This window comes from Cicer arietinum, chromosome 3 (genome assembly GCF_000331145.2).
Source record: "Cicer arietinum cultivar CDC Frontier isolate Library 1 chromosome 3, Cicar.CDCFrontier_v2.0, whole genome shotgun sequence".
Taxonomy (NCBI): Eukaryota; Viridiplantae; Streptophyta; class Magnoliopsida; order Fabales; family Fabaceae; genus Cicer; species Cicer arietinum.
This window is the reverse complement of record NC_021162.2, coordinates 19,745,114-19,763,057: the sequence shown is the minus strand read 5'-3', so window position 1 is coordinate 19,763,057 and position 17,944 is coordinate 19,745,114. Positions and strand designations below refer to the sequence as shown.

Genomic DNA, 17,944 nt, shown 5'->3' with positions numbered 1-17,944 from the left:
GTCTAGATTCAACGTTAGATATTTCTGAGACTCCTTCATTCTCACAACGAATACTTACTTTCATTGAAGAAACTATAGTGGACGATGAGTATGCCACTCGTGATGATCATCAAGAAGGGATACGGGAGAATATTCAAACATAAGACTCGTAAGAAGTAAAATGGTAATAATGATAATATATCTTAATAAATTTCACATTATCGATAATATTTACTTTGATGGTTTATTGTTTTTACCAATATATGAAATGATTGCTTATAATTATTTTTCTCCATTATTTTGAATTACTATTGACCATTATTATTCTTTTTTTAAAAAAGGACACATGAATAATGCGTCAGCTCATTCGCAAAGTGTGGAGGGTACTCAGTCTACACAAAGAAAGGGTATGCGTGTTACACGTATGGCAAAGTTGAAACATAAATATATGATAGGTAAGAATTTATCGATTGATTTAGATCCATTGACTGGATTACCTTCAAGGATAAATAGGAAAAACTTTAAGGGTCATGTTGCTTCCCTTGCTCGAAGCTTTGTCAGTATTTTGGTGGATAATTGGGACGGCGTAGATAGCGACTTGAAAAATCAGATATGGAAATCTATTAAGGTACTTTTAGTTTTGTGAATATTTTAGTATATATATAATTTCGTAAATATATTTTAATGTCATACACTAACTCTTCCATTTGTTTTGTAATGTATGTGAAATGGGATGTTCCTGATTCTGATTTTTTGAAAAAGAAATGGATTTCATATGATGGGGAACTTTGGAGGGCATTTAAAACTAGTCTAGCATCTAGATATTTAAATGGTGGAGATTTGAGTCACAAATCTCCTCTTGAGGCATATACTTATCTTTGATAAGGACATATGGAAGACGTTTGTTCATAAACGACAGGATCTTTCCTTTGTGGTTAGCTAGATTTATAATTTAGTTTCTCTTAATAATTTATTTTTATTATTACATTTAATTGGTGTATTATTTATAATATGAGAAACGAAAGAAGGCACAAATGATTCAGTCTCATAATAAATACCCTCACCTAATGTCTCGTGGGGGATATGAGTTGCTTACTGAAATATTGATGAATAAAAAAATAAAACAAAGACAAGAATCATCTGGAAATTCAATAGTTGCACCTCAATCTCCACCATCACGCCATGAAAAGTGGAAGAGAGCCCAACAAAAGCCATCAGAAGATTACTCATCAGAAGATGCTTGTGTCATTGCAGAAAAAATTGTAAGTAATTGTGCAACATAAAATTGATTATTTTTCATTTTCATATAACAATCTTATTCAATTATTGATTTAAACTAATGGTCATGGAATTTAAGTAATTGTTTATGTTTATTATATGCTTAGTGAATTTGGCGTGGATTAGATTGGAGAAGATTGTGTATGCTTGACGAAGATTAAAAATACGGTTAAAAATACAAGTGGTAGTAACAAATTAATAGAAACTTGTGATCTAAAGATTCTATCTTATTATGATGTTTAAACATTATAATTAAATTTAGTTACAGGATAAAAAAAAATTGAGCATATATAACACATTGAAATAGAAGTCAACAACTACTAGCAATATAACTGTGTTTCATTTATTTTGAGGAGAATGACATCATCTAGCTGCATGCTAGTGTTTTACAGAGACATTTCCAAACTTCAATTTCATCAGTATGTTAGTTTTCTGTCTTCCCAAGGATTACAGGTCCCTTTTTGCTTCATGTAATTATGTGTGAGATGTTAAGTTTAAATAATAGACAGCAGAAATACTAAAATAACATTGTTTCCAAATTCCGATTTACTTTTTATTAGGTGAATTTCATGTGAGTCTCAACAAAAAAAAGTGGATCCAAATTTTTTAGTGAGTCCCACATAAAATCATGCAATAACAAAATAGATTGTCAAATAGTGTGGAAGAGCACAACACTCACATATTAGTTAGAACATACAACGCCTTTTGTTTATTAACACAATTGCTATGTTGCCTCACTAGAAAGCCCCTTATATTGGTGCTCTTTGTGAGGCTTTTGTGTTCATTCTTAGATTAGATTAAAACTTGTTACTTTAGTTTGGTAAAAATCTCTCCCCATGATTTATGTATTGATTTCATGCATGCCTTCTTTGTTGTTTTAATCTGACATTGAATATGTGGATTTATGAAAATAACTTATGTTTGCTAAATTCCTGTTCATATGATGAATGGGATATTTGTGTTTTTTATGGTGTATATTGTTTTACCTAACTATCTGCTAGTCCTACTAGTGTGTAGCAATATTTGTTTTGAACAATCAAACATTACTATTACTAAGGATTTTTCTGACTGTGCGATTCAATGTTGTTTGCTAATACCAAATCAGTTCATGATCTGACCTAGTAACACAAGGAGTAGACCAAATTTTCTAATTATTTATCTGTCATACATTTACCATGTGAAGGAAAGTTTTATGTTGTGTTTTCTATGACTGATTATTAGATTTTTTGAATTATAGAAGAGCTTCATGTCTATTCTAGTCCAGTTTATTATGCTTGTGGCAATTTTACTTATCACTTGGTATGGTTCATTTGATAGTAATTGTATCTATAAATTATATCTTGAAGGATTCATTGGTTGAACAAACGTCTCAAGGAACCTTTGTTCCTCATGGACGTACAAATATCTTGACGGAGGCCATTGGGAAACCTGAGTACCCTGGTCGTGTTCGTGATGTTGGTCGAGGTGTGGGGATTCAACAATACTTTGGATCACGTTCTCATTATACCTCCACACCACCAGCTTTCAGTAGCCACCAAATAGAGGAGCTTACTAATGTGATTAAAAATAAAGTTTTGTAGGAGCTATCACAACAAAATCCAAATTTGTTCATGAAGGGAAGTTGTTATGTTGAACTACCTATACCAGAGGATGAGGATAATGATATCTCAGAACAATGTAAATTATATATTGATAATAATGATTCTGTAGTGGCATATGCTGATGCGTACAAGTTGGGGCCCACCTTACACAATCAGTTGTTAGATAATGATATGGTTAGGGTGGTGGTTACCAAGGTTTTAGATGCAAATGCTCAAGTACCTATGCCCACTGATGAGGTGACAATAGTTGGTCATGCTTCAAATACTTTCATTCAATGGCCAAAAAGACTTTTGCGGCTTGTTTCTGATAAGGTATTCGTTACATACGTCTTTTTCTATTTACACTTGAAATATTTTAAATGACTAATAATTTATCTTTAATTATTTAGGAGGCTGACATATTTATGAAAGTTGACGTTCCACTCAAAAAATCTGAATCTCAATTAGATTGTATTCAACAATTGTTGTTAAAGTCGATGAGTATATCATTGTCTATAGAGCTAAAATTGGAACATGAGACAAGTGAAGTGTTTGTTCTTGGACAAAGCGATATAGTGGAGTTGTGTATGGGTAATCGAGAGTTGTGCATCACTATTATACAAATATGGTTGACGTAAGTACATTTAATTTGTAAAATTAGTCAAAAAATTAATTTCATTTATGACAAATAGTTATTTTAATTTATTTATTTCAATATCTTAGATATATACATCGCCTTTGTATTGACTTGGGGAAGAGTGGCGTGTATGGATTCATTGATCCATTTTCATTCAGAGTGAATATGATTCTACTGGGGCTCAAAAATACATTAAAAATAAGTTGTAGCAGGATCAAAAAGAGTGTTATCTATTACCTTATCTCAACAAGTAAGTAAAATTTTATATAATTTATCCATTATAAGTTTATAACATAAATGTACTTAGCACTTTTAACTTTTTGCACAATATAGTCGTCATTGACAATTGCTCGTTATTTGTTCTAGGAAGAATACTATAGTCTTCCTATGTTCGTTGGGATGGAAACCAAGTAAAAATATCATGCACATCTCGATTTATAAGTGTTTAATGTATTTCCCGTATAAGTATACGTACATGAAGTTTTTGATATGTTTTATAATACAATTTTAATGAATATTTTATTTTTTTAGAGCTTTAGGTGAATATAATAAGTTGCGAAGATTAAGAAAGAATAAACCCACATGGAGCATTCCCACTGTAAGTTGTTTAAGTTATATATATAGAATTTCAATTATAATTTATATGTCTCTATCTATATAATATTTACTCACTATAATTTACATATGATATGCAATTTTAGTGCCAAAGACAACCTAAAGGTTATGAGTGTGGCTACTACATTATGATACATATGTTAAACATTGTATCTAGTGGTCTTGTTGATTCATGGACACGGGTATGTGATAGATATTTTCAAAGTTAGTATTAATTAACTACTCATGATTTTTATGGTCACATGATTTAGATAATCTTGTTATTTCAATGTTTATAATTCAGATATTTGGAAACTCAAAACCATTCGAAGATGATGAAATGATGAATGTTCGACAACGTTGTGCAAACTTGATTCTTGAACTAATAGAAAGTGTTTGAAACACTTGTATCATTTTAATATCTTTAGACTGTTAATAGAAGATAATGTTTGTTTTTAATAAGTAGTGAAGATTATGTAGCTTTGATTTTGTAAAAAAGTTATGACTCATTGTCATTGATTTTTAAATGTAAAGCTTTGTATGAAATTTTGTGTTTTATGGTTGAACGAGAAATTCTAGTTAATAGGGTAATATGTGAAATTATGAGGTTGCATATGTGAGGGTGAAAGTTATGAAGAAAAAAAAATTAAAAAGTTAATTATTTAAATCGGTTGGCTCATCGATATAATAAATCAATTTGGAATATGACTTGTTATATTGGTTCAAATTAAACCGATGTAATAAACCAATTTTGAATTTGACTTGTTATATTGGTTCAAATTTAATCGATGTAATAAATCAATTTTAAATTTGACTCGTTATATTGGTTCAAATTTAACCGATCTAATAAATCATTTTTGAATTGACTTGTTAGATTGGTTCAAATTCAATCGATCTAATTAATCAATTTTGAATTTTGATTTGTTACATCTATCATTTTAGTCGATTTTATGATGTTAGATCGAAAAAGAAACCGATCTAACAAATATATAAAAATCGATCTAACAAAGTTTAATTGCACAAATCAATTAAGCAAGTGTTTTGTTGAATATTTTGTAGTGCACATTTGTTTGATCACATTGATGGGAGCTTTAATATGTGGCATTATTATTCATGTCATCAAAGAAATAAGTTGTCCTCAAATCGTGTCCTACATCAAATGACACAAATTGTGTTTACATCAAAGGGAATGAAGTGAAACATATTAAAAGGAGAACTCACATTAATGACAAATCTAGCTTATATCATTATCATTAATCCTTTAAAGTTCTAGAAGGTGTAGTCATAACCAATCATTGGGATTAAACACAAGCATATGCCACCCTTTATTTTCTCAACGTCGAGCTAAATTTATTATATATTTTCTGGAAAATTCTAATCTTCTTTTTTCCATTTAAAATAATTGAGTGAAAAAAAGTAATGGAACTAAACCAAACAGAGATCGAGGATTAAAACCATAAACAATCACAAATTTTTAATAAGTGTCTTTAAAAAATTTGTTCACTAACTCACTTATTTGTAACAAATTAGCCTCATTTATCTATTATGACTAGACTCTACTAAGTTCTCCAATCCTAATTTGCACAAATCTAATCCTAACCCTAGAATCCAAATTAATTCTATTTAATCTCTCTCTAACTCTAATACCATTAATTTCTTTATTCAATGCACGTGCAGAGTTTGATCAATATCAAAACACATGTTTAATGATGAAGCACACATCGCTCTATTAAACACACCACTCTATGAGCAACATTAATTGCATACCAAATGGATATAATCAATGAAACAATTTATATATTTTGATTCACTACAAAAGTAAGTAGTATTAGTTGCATAATAAATGAATACGTTAATTTCACGTTCTCTCAAGGTCCACACATGGAAACGTGTCTCAGAAAACCACCAATACTTAAATATGTAATTAATGTAGTGCCGATCCTTCTCATTATTAACTTCACCAATTTTATGTTTTAATTCACTACAAAAGTGTCCAATATTTAGTGCATACCAAATAAATATGGAAGTTGTACTATGTTCGACATTAATCATACCAAATAAAGGCCCATTGAAACATTTTTTATGGTGTGGTTCACTACAAAATTGTGCAACATTAATTTCATATTAAATGAATACAATAGTTGCATATTCTCTTGAGGCTCGCATTTGAAAACCTTCCTCACAAAATCATTGGTCAAGTGGATATGAAGTTAATGTTGTGTTAATCCACTATTGTGTTACCATGACCATATATATTGAAACACGAGCGTCTAGATTTTTTTATTTATATTAAGCAATATCAATTTAAAGATTGTAGTATTCTATTTTGTAAGGTTTTCTATTTTTCTTCCTTAGAACAGAGGTTCTCATATTTCGCATCAATTTCCCACATGCAAGTAATCATTATTTGAAAATTCATGTTTAACTTTAGAGTTCAAATATTTGGCAAATTGAGTGTTACATGATTCAAAAAGCAACAACCGGAGCACAGAGTGTTGGATTAATTTTTGTCATATTGTTCATCAAGTTTGATCAATTGTTGACTCAATTGAGTTCAGGTAATTTTTTGGTTGTTGTTAAGTTCCCTTAATTCCTACTTCAATCAAAGCTCAACAATTTTCTTCCTACTTTTTGACCCCAAAAAATTAGGTTGATTTGATGCATATTAATGTATAATGATTATACCAACAACACATTATTATTGGTGGTGCTTTCACCTATAGTTGAAAGCCATCATCGTAAAGTGGCTTCATTATGTTGGTGTTATGGCCACTATAACTGATCAATATCAATTGTTGAGAGGGAGAATTAAGCCATAATCAAAATCAATTAGCTAGATGAAGGATACACTAATTCATATTGACAATGTATAATTTTATTTTTAATCATTATTTCATTTATAATAATTTTTAATACCTATTGATTGATGATAAATTGATAATTCCACTAACATCAATTTATATTATATTGTTTCGATGTATTCATTGAATATATATGTAAATATACATATTTAAAAATTTATTTTTTAATTGCTAAATTATAACATTGTGAGAAACGAAAACTATTAATATAATTATTTTATTATATTAATAATAATTAATATTTCTTAAAAATATAATTATTTTTTTAAATGATTACTTTTCAAAAAATTTATATGCTTATTATTAATATTTTGAAAAAATGAAAATAAAACTAAAAAAAAATTTAAAACTGCTTAAATAAGAATGTATTTTTTTTTTCTTTCTATAGATTAATGATAAAGAAATGTGCATACAATTGTGAGGTTTTTAGTTCGAATTTGAATTTCATCATAACAACATCGTTATTTGCTAGTTGATAAAATATTTTTAGTAGTCTCTTGAAAAATTATTTTTCTTAATTATTATTTTTTGAACAATTTTTATTATAACAAACAAATAGAAAACAATTTCGGTCTTTTTAAAAATGTTTAAAACATAATTTTGAAATTATTGAATATTTTCTTGAAATATTAAATTATTCAATATTAAAATGACACTTTTTAAATCCATAATATGTAACTCAAATGTCCATATTGTCATGCTCACGTCCAATGACGAAATTAGGAATATATGAAATATGGGACTGAAAAATACTATTCCAACATATAAGCAAAAACTAACCCAAAAAAAAAAGTGAGTGTATTTGATCCAAATTTTCAATCACATACATTAATTTTCTTTGGCCAATTTTTGGACGAAATAAGTATTAAATAATAAAAATTAAGAATTTTATTTATATATTTTTTGTTGTAAGTTTTTTTTATATTATCAACCAATTACAATCGTTAAATTATTACAAAAAAAATAATATAATTATTTTATTATATTAATAATAATTAATATTTCTTAAAAATATAATTATTTTTTTAAATGATTACTTTTCAAAAAATTTATATGCTTATTATTAATATTTTGAAAAAATGAAAATAAAACTAAAAAAAAATTTAAAACTGCTTAAATAAGAATGTATTTTTTTTTTCTTTCTATAGATTAATGATAAAGAAATGTGCATACAATTGTGAGGTTTTTAGTTCGAATTTGAATTTCATCATAACAACATCGTTATTTGCTAGTTGATAAAATATTTTTAGTAGTCTCTTGAAAAATTATTTTTCTTAATTATTATTTTTTGAACAATTTTTATTATAACAAACAAATAGAAAACAATTTCGGTCTTTTTAAAAATGTTTAAAACATAATTTTGAAATTATTGAATATTTTCTTGAAATATTAAATTATTCAATATTAAAATGACACTTTTTAAATCCATAATATGTAACTCAAATGTCCATATTGTCATGCTCACGTCCAATGACGAAATTAGGAATATATGAAATATGGGACTGAAAAATACTATTCCAACATATAAGCAAAAACTAACCCAAAAAAAAAAGTGAGTGTATTTGATCCAAATTTTCAATCACATACATTAATTTTCTTTGGCCAATTTTTGGACGAAATAAGTATTAAATAATAAAAATTAAGAATTTTATTTATATATTTTTTGTTGTAAGTTTTTTTTATATTATCAACCAATTACAATCGTTAAATTATTACAAAAAAAATTTGACTTTAATCATAAAGATTTAATTTATATACACTATCAATATAAATATTTTTTTTTATAATATTAATTAATCATAACTGTTAGATTATTAAAATATTTGACTTTTATTATAATTACTTCTAAAATCACTATGAATGATTAAGATATGTCAATATTATAAAACTTTTTATAATAAAAAGAAGACAAAATTACTCTCACTGTCTCTTAACTTAATTTCAGATAACACTTTAGTCCTTTATTTTTTTTCCTTTTGATTTGGTCCTTTATTTAATTTTAAGTAAACAATTTGATCTTTTATGTTGTAAAATGTTAACAATGTTATCCCTTTTATTTTTTTACAAAAAGTCATCAAATTTTTCAAACAAAACTCATCAAATTAATTATCATCTTCAATATAATGCAAATTTAATTAAACTCATATTTTTGTAACAAAATTAAATAAATGATAAAATAAAATAAAAACTGAAGTGTTATCTGAAATTAAGTTAAGAGACTGCCAAAATAAGTGTGTCTAAAAACAAATTAACAATTAAACTCTTATGAGAATTGTACCGTGCACCCCCACTTTTGCCTCCCACCCCCCATTCATATGAAAAAGACCATTTTGCCCTTAGTGTTATCTATAAAATCCCTCAAAAAATTTCACTTTCCTTTTTTCACCCATTTCCTTCAAAAGTTTAAAATATTTAAATCTCAAATTACCAAAATCTCGAAAATTAGAAACATTCGCAATTGAAAAGTAAGACTAATCTTTGAAATTTTGAAACTTCTGAATTAGTATTTTTTTCAAAATTTTGAAAGTTTCTATGATGATGAAACTTTCGAAGTACATTTTTCCCAAAAATTATGAAACTTTCGAACGTTTCATTCAACATGAAAGTTTCAAATTGCAGAAACTTTCGAAACTTTTGAACAATATGAATGTTTTGAAATGCAAAAATCCAGAAATGTAAAAATCCAGTTTCGAAACTTTGGAATGCATGAAAAGTTTCGAAGTTGTTTAGGAAGTTTGGCATTCAATGAAACTTCCGAATCATGTTTCGAAAGTTTGGCCTTCTGAAAGTTCCGAAATGCATTTTTTTTCCTTTTTTTTTTATATTGATATATTGCAATGCCTAGAATGAGAGGTGCGTTTGGCCAAATTATTCGCAACTTGATAGGTCATAAAGGTGATGGTGTAGAGAGAATTCCACCAACAATATCAAACATACGACAGAACGAAGCAAATCATCCAAATCCCCTGTCGATTTCCAAATCGATTTTGTCAAAATGGCTGAGCTCCTGTAATGACGCCAATCGATTGCCAAATCAATTTTGAGGAATAGCTTTTTAAAAGAATCGATTTCCCTGCATGTTTTTCTTAAAACTACATAAACTAATTCAATCACATTCACACACAACACCAAAACATAACACTTAGCAATTACCACACAATCACCACGACAACTTGAGTTTCGAAACAGTTTTACAATCAATTTCACTTACACACAATTTGTTCCAAAACATAGACACTTAGTACAATCATCACAATTACAATGACATCTCAAGTTCAAACACTGAATCACACACTTGAATCAAACACGACTCGTGTGTCAAGCATCCTAATGCAATGCGTATATGCCAAAATGCATGGATTCGGAATTCAAACCAAAACCCTCCTCGAAGGGCCGTAAATCATAATTGTACCGCCTATCGCAGGCCAAAGTACCAATTACCGAGGTGCCACCTATCACGGGTCTGCACGATTTACTAAAAAGCGTAAACCATAAATGTACTGCCTATCACGGGCCCGTAACGTTTACTGAGGTGCCACCTATCACGGGTCTGCACGGTTTACTAAAAAGAACGTAAATTGTAAATGTACCGCCTATCACAGGCCAAAGTACTATTTACCAAGGTGCCACCTATCACGGGTCTGCACAATTTACAAAAAAGCGTAAAATCATAAATGTACCGCCTATCACAGGCCAAAGTACTATTTACCAAGGTGCCACCTATCACGGGTCTGCACGGCTTACTAAAATAACGTAAATTGTAAATGTACCGCCTATCACAGGCCAAAGTACTATTTACCAAGGTGCCACCTATCACGGGTCTGCACGGCTTACTAAAATAACGTAAATTGTAAATGTACCGCCTATCACAGGCCAAAGTACTATTTACCAAGGTGCCACCTATCACGGGTCTGCACGGCTTACTAAAATAACGTAAATTGTAAATGTACCGCCTATCACAGGCCAAAGTACTATTTACCAAGGTGCCACCTATCACGGGTCTGCACGGCTTACTAAAATAACGTAAATTGTAAATGTACCGCCTATCACAGGCCAAAGTACTATTTACCAAGGTGCCACCTATCACGGGTCTGCACAATTTACAAAAAAACCGAAAACCATAAACGTACTGCCTATCACGGGCCCGTATCGTTTACCGAGGTGCCACCTATCACGGGTCTTAACTCTAATGGTTTTCAAATTCCACACAAAACAAACTCAAACATATTATCAAGTTCAATCCACGATTCACACCAAAACACATCAATTCATTTCTCCACAAAATCCAACCATACACATATCAAATTTCATAAGCATGAATTATTAACACGTCAAACTTCATTTACTCAAATTCATACACCAATGGGTTAAATTCATTTCCAGCGAAACATTCATCAGTATCACCAAAACCTAACTCTAAGATTTTACCCATAAAGCTTTAAATTCATTTTCCCCAAATCAACACTTTAACCCTAACAAAATTCTTTTCCACACAATCACAGATAAGTCCCTAAATGCAAACTAGAAGTTTGCAAGGAGCCGTTACCTTAACATTAGCTTTAACGAGCGATTACGGTATCGCGAGTAATTCTGATAAAATCTTTGTTCGCGATGTCCTTCCAAAGTTAGTTCACTAGCACCGTAGCGTGGAGGTGAGCAACTTTCCCTTCTACCTCTTCTCGAAACGAAAACTTAGATCTAGAAGAAACGGGGAGGTTTGTGTTTGACGGTTTTGAAATCCCTAACACCGTTTTTCTTCGTTTTCGAAACAATGAGGAAGTATGAAGCTGAGAAATCCTTGCTTTCTTACCCACTAAGCCTTGGGTTTCTATTCTTGAACAAAAGAAAGAAAACAAAAGGAGAAGAAAGAAAGATGAAGAAGAAGTGTCGCAAGGCAGGGAACGAAGCAAACGTTCTTGTTTTCTTTCTCTGTTCCTTTCATTCCTTTCTAATATATATATATATTACTAATAATAATAATATATAATATATATATATAATAATTAAACCTAAACCAATAAATACCTAAATATCTAGATATTTATGAAAATCATCACTTCTCAAACCATTTTGATAAAAATATCTACTCTCGTCGCAACTCAATTGATAGATAAAATTTTCAGCGACAAGTGATATTTTTAACAAAACTCTCTGGTGTCCAATTCTTCGTAACGTAAATAAATTATTCTTCAACAAATAATTTTTATTTAAATTCTAAAAATATATTTTTGGCATTTAACCCACTAATTACCAAAAACTAGGCTAAAAGCCTAAAAACTTCAACACCAAATACCCTAAAATTGTATAATTTAGGATTTAAAATTAAGGGTCTTCCACAACTTGTTGGAATGGCCATGACCATGACATTGGGTAAAGATGAAGAAAAGGAAGAAGGGTCATTATCAAATAAATTGTTCTTGATGCAAAACTCTAACAGTGTATTTGGATATGAACATGCACATTAATTTAATTAATATGGAACCAAAGATGGGATTCATATTAGGAGATCTGAATTTGAATATAAGTACAAAACATGTCTGGTGTGAAATGGTGATTTTGGTACTATATGACATACGTAAATATGTGCTAAGTGAAATGCAAATGAGAATTGTTCTAAATTATTGTGCCTGCTACTATTTAAATATGTCTGTGCTACTATTTAAATATGTTTGTGAAGTATTTGCATTTGTTAAAATAAATTAATGTTGCATATATATAGAATCGCATGCATATCATAATTACGTGCTGATTGGTATGGGTCACATGGGTGTAATTATCGAGAGTGAACTTCCTTATCCTTGCGAGGATTATTGAATCATGGTTGCTCGTGATTGCATCATTGTGCTAGTTTGTGAGACACTACACTTTAGTGATTCATATTGATATGTGGGTGATTGTACGTACATTTAAGCACTACGCGAAAAATGTCATTTTATAGCGCTCATTTTACAGCGCTTACTAAATACAAACGCTGTTGTAAATATATTTTAAAAATAACGAAGCCTATAACATCACTTTTTTGACAAGCGCTGTGAAAAAAGCACTGTTGTAGGGTCATATAGCGTTTGCGCATAATGTTTACAAGGCTTTTACAGCGCTTGTACACAAGCGCTGTAAACTGAAGCGCCCTCACATAATGTTTTACAACGCTTTTTTCACAAGCGCTGTAAAAGACATGCGCTTTCAAATAATTAAAATTACCTATTACAGCGCTTTTTTCACAAGTGCTGTAAAAGACATGCGTTTTCAAATAATTAAATTACCTATTACAACGCTTTTTTCACAAGGGTTGTAAAAGACATGCGCTTTAAATAAAAATCATTTACTTTTAAATAAATAAAAACAAATTTACGAACCCTCATCACCTCTACTCTGGGAACCCTCATATCCTCTACATACTGTGCGGCCATCTACGTTGTCTCGGGTATTTATTAATTTGTTGTTGTCAAAAAATCTTTAGTTTTTTAATAATTGAAAACTAATAAATTGTTACATATTAAATCTTTTCTTTTTGAAATTTGTTGATCTGTTCTGTTTTGAAATCTTTTCTGTTTTGAAATTGTTACATAATAATGGACATTGGTTTCCATTTTCCAATATTAGATATGTAGATATTGGTTTCTTTTTGAAATTTGTTGATCTGTTCAGTAGCTTATTATTTTTGTAACTGCATTTATATAGGTGATCATGTAATATGGATCGGAAATGGATGTGTGTCAATCGATTGTTAAAAGAGTATGAAAATGGAGTGAAGGAGTTTGTTGAGTTTGCAGTGAAGAATGCAAAAGATCCAAATAAAGTCGTTTGTCCTTGTTTAAAATGTTGTTTTGGAAAACGCGTTAGAAAAGATGAATTGGAAGGACATTTAACATGTAATGGAATTGATCAAATCTATACATGTTGGATAAGACATGGTGAGAAAAAAAGGAAACATTAATTTTGAGAATTGTTCGACATATGCTTCAATTGACTTCGATACAAATACATATGAGCCAGACCGAGTTGAGGAGATTGCAAAATCAGTTGAAGAAGATCTTCGAGATTGTCCTAAAATGTTTGAGAGTTTGTTGAGTGATGCAGAGAAACCATTATATAATGGTTGTACTAAATTCACAAGATTGTCGGCGATATTAAAGTTGCACAACTTAAAAGCGAGTAATGGATGGTCTGATAAAAGCTTCATAGAATTATTAACACTCTTAAAAGATATGTTGCCAGATGATAATGAACTTCCCAGTCAAACCTACGAGGCTAAACAGATTTTGTGCTCTATTGGCATGAGTTACGAAATGATTCATGTGTGTCCTAACGATTGCATTTTATTTCGAAACGAATATGAATTACTAAAGGCGTGTCCGAAATGCAATGTCTCTCGATATAAGAAGAAAGAATCTACTCTAGTAAAAGTCGTGTTGTATTTTCCTATAATACCAAGATTTAGGTGCATGTATCGCAGTGAAGAAGATTCGAAACACTTGACATGGCATGCAGATGAAAGAATTAGAGATGAAATGTTTCGAAACCCTACAGATTCCCCACAATGGGAAAAAATTGATCAAGAGTATCCAGAATTCGGGATAGAGTCAAGAAATATAAGACTTGCACTTTCTACTGATGGAATGAATCCACATGGTCTTCAAAGCATCCCACACAACATGTGGCCTGTGATTTTGTTGATTTATAACCTACCTCCATGGTTATGTATGAAGCGTAAGTTTATGATGTTGTCTCAGTTAATTTCTGGACCCAAACAACTGGGGAATGATATCGACGTATACTTGACTCCTTTAATTGAAGATTTAAAAATTATGTGGGAGACAGGTGTGGAAGTTTATGATGGGTATAAGAAAGAATGTTTCAATTTGAGGGCTATGTTGTTCGGCACAATTAATGATTTTCCAGCATATGGTAATTTATCAGGATATAGCATTAAAGGTCAGTGTGCATGTCCTATATGTGAAGAGAGTACAAATTGGATGCGGTTGAAACATTGTAAGAAGAATGTGTTTCTTGGAAATCGTAGATTTTTACCTTATAGTCATCAATATCGTGGGTGGAGAAATGCATTCAATGGAAAATCAGAGGAAGGTAAAGCTCCTTTAGCACCGACTGGATATCAAATACTTGAAAAAGTACAAGGTTTGACCAATAAATTTGGCAAACCTTTTGCGGGAGAGCTGGTGAAAACTGGGTGGAAGAAAAAGTCAATTTTCTTTGAATTGCCATATTGGAAGTCATTGTATATAAGACATTTCCTCGATGTGATGCATATTGAAAAAAATGTATTTGAAAGTGTTATTGGTACGTTACTCAATGTTCCAGGAAAGTCTAAAGATGGCGTCAATGCAAGATTGGACTTGGTCGATATGGGAATAAGAAATGAACTGGCTCCAGTAAAGAAAGGAAATCGCACATATCTACCTCCAGCCGCTCATACTCTATCTAGAAAGGAAAAAATTGTTTTATGTAAATTTCTACACGAAGTTAAAGTTCTAGAAGGATACTCTTCGAACATTAAAAATTTGGTTTGTATGAAAGACCTCAAGTTAAAAGGTTTGAAGACCCATGATTGTCATATTATAATGGAGCATTTGCTACCAATAGGTATACGTTCCATTTTACCTGAAAAAGTTCGACTAGCCTTAACTAGATTATGTTTCTTCTTCAGGGAAATTTGTAGTAAAGTGATCGACCCTCAGAAATTACCGACATTGTAGAGGGAAATTGTTGTTACTTTGTGTGAGCTTGAAATGTATTTCCCACCATCGTTTTTTGATATAATGGTTCACCTTACTGTTCATCTGGTTAAGGAGACACAACTTTGTGGGCCAGCTTATATGAGATGGATGTATCCGATAGAACGATATATGAAAATATTAAAAGGGTACGTAAAAAGTAGAAGTCGACCAGAAGGTTGTATTGTTGAACGGTACATTGTTGAAGAAGCTGCTGAATTTTGTAATGAATATCTGTCCAATGTTGAATCCATAGGGCTTCCCATGTCTCGTCATTCGGGGAGAATATTAGGAGAAGGGATAATTGGAAGGAAACTACTGACTATATTAAGGACAGAATGGGAGCAGGCACAAATGTATGTTCTGCACAATGATGATGAGGTTCAACCATATGTTACAATACACATGGATCAGTTATCTCGTTTAAACATGAATAGGAATCAAAATTGGATAACTTGAGAGCACAATCGAAGTTTTATAATATGGTTAAAAAATCACATAAAGTCAAAGTTTGATATAGACCCCGGATCAATTTCACAAAGATTGAGGTGGCTAGCAAATGGTCTGAGTTTACATGTCTTTTCTTACACTGGTTATGTTATTAACGGCTACGTATTTTATACCAAAGAATAAGATGATCATACCACTATGCAAAATAGCGGAGTCACTCTCGTAGCTGAAGCGATGCATGTCTCAAGTGCAAAAGACAAAAATCCAATATATGCAAATCTATCATATTTTGGGGTTATCGGGCGCATATGGGAGTTAGACTACACAATGTTTTGTGTTCCCATATTTGGTTGCAAGTGGGTCGATAATAATAATGGCGTTCAGATTGATGAGTCAGGGTTCTTGCTTGTCGATTTTAATAGGGTGGGATACAAAGATGAGCCTTTTATTTTAGCGTCGCAAGCTCAACAAGTGTTTTATGTCACTGATCCTGCTGATGATAAATGGTATGTTGTCCTATCGACCAATAAAATAAGTGATGATAACAATAATGATGAAGATGTTGGTAATGATCTTTTATTTGCAACATCACAACAACCACATGAAATTGATTCAACTGATGATGGTTTATATCTTAGAGATGATCATGATGAGAGAATTTGGATTAATCCATCGTTTCGTATTGTAAATGGACAAACAAATGTGAATGTCACCAGGAAAAGAAGAAGGGCATCTTAATGTATATATATGTTTAATTGTTTTATATAAGCTATGCATGTAATCTGAACTGTGTTATTGTATGAACTGATTATAAATTAGTAATTTACATGAACTGAATATAAAGTAGTAATTTACATGAACTGAACTGAACTGAAAAAGAGCCTTAAATATAAAAATAAAACAAGGAGGCCTTTTAGAGCGCTTATTTGACAAAGCGTTGTAAAAGGTTTTAAAAAAACATTCATATAACATAAAAAAACAAGGAGGTCTTTTACAGCGCTTTTTCAAAGAAGCGTTGTAAAAGAGCCTTTTTAAAAGTAAAATAAGGCGGCTTTTTAGAGCGCTTATTTGAAAAAACGCTGTAAAAGGCTTTAAAAAAACATTCATATAACATAAGAAAACAATGAGGTCTTTTATAGCGCTTCTTGGAAAAAGCGCTGTAAAAGAGCCTTTTTAAAAATAACATAAGGAGGCCTTTTAGAGCGCTTTTCCAACAAGCGCTGTAAAAGAGCCTTTTTAAAAATAAAATAAGGAGGCCTTTTAGAGCGCTTTTCCAATGAGCGTTGTAAAAGGCTTATAAAAAAGCGTTGTAAAAGGGTTTTATATATAACAATAAACCGCTTCAATTTCCTCTTCATTACGTAAACTTCACTATCATCTCAACCTTCATCGTTCTTCTCTTCCTTTGCAAACCCTATCATCTCTTCCATTACGAACCTTATTTCCACGATCATCTCCCTCATTTCGAACCTTATTTCCATCCACGATCATATCACCCATTACACACAATATATTTTCATTGAAATACGTAACCCTCATTACGTATTTCTTCAAACCATATTTCTGCGAATCGTATTTCTACGAACTTTCTGCGAATCGTATTTCTGCGAACCCTCATTTCTGTTGTTTAATGTATTTCTTCGAACCCTCATTATTCGGGTATTGATTTTATTAATTTTTTGTTATCACTAAAATGCATGTTGAGCTTGTTTAAGATATACTGATACTGATATGTACTTAGAATACTGCATGTTGAGCTTGTTGAAGTTATACTAAACTACATGTTGAACTTGTTGTAGATAAATGGATACCACCAAAGATTTAGAATGT

The 17,944-nt window shown here is 30.8% G+C and overlaps 1 pseudogene; it reads left to right on the top strand.

Moving 5' to 3' along the window:
- The first annotated feature begins 325 nt into the window (after positions 1-325).
- LOC140919677 (uncharacterized) overlaps positions 326-17,944 on the top strand; it is a 23,292-nt pseudogene continuing 5,673 nt past the window's right edge.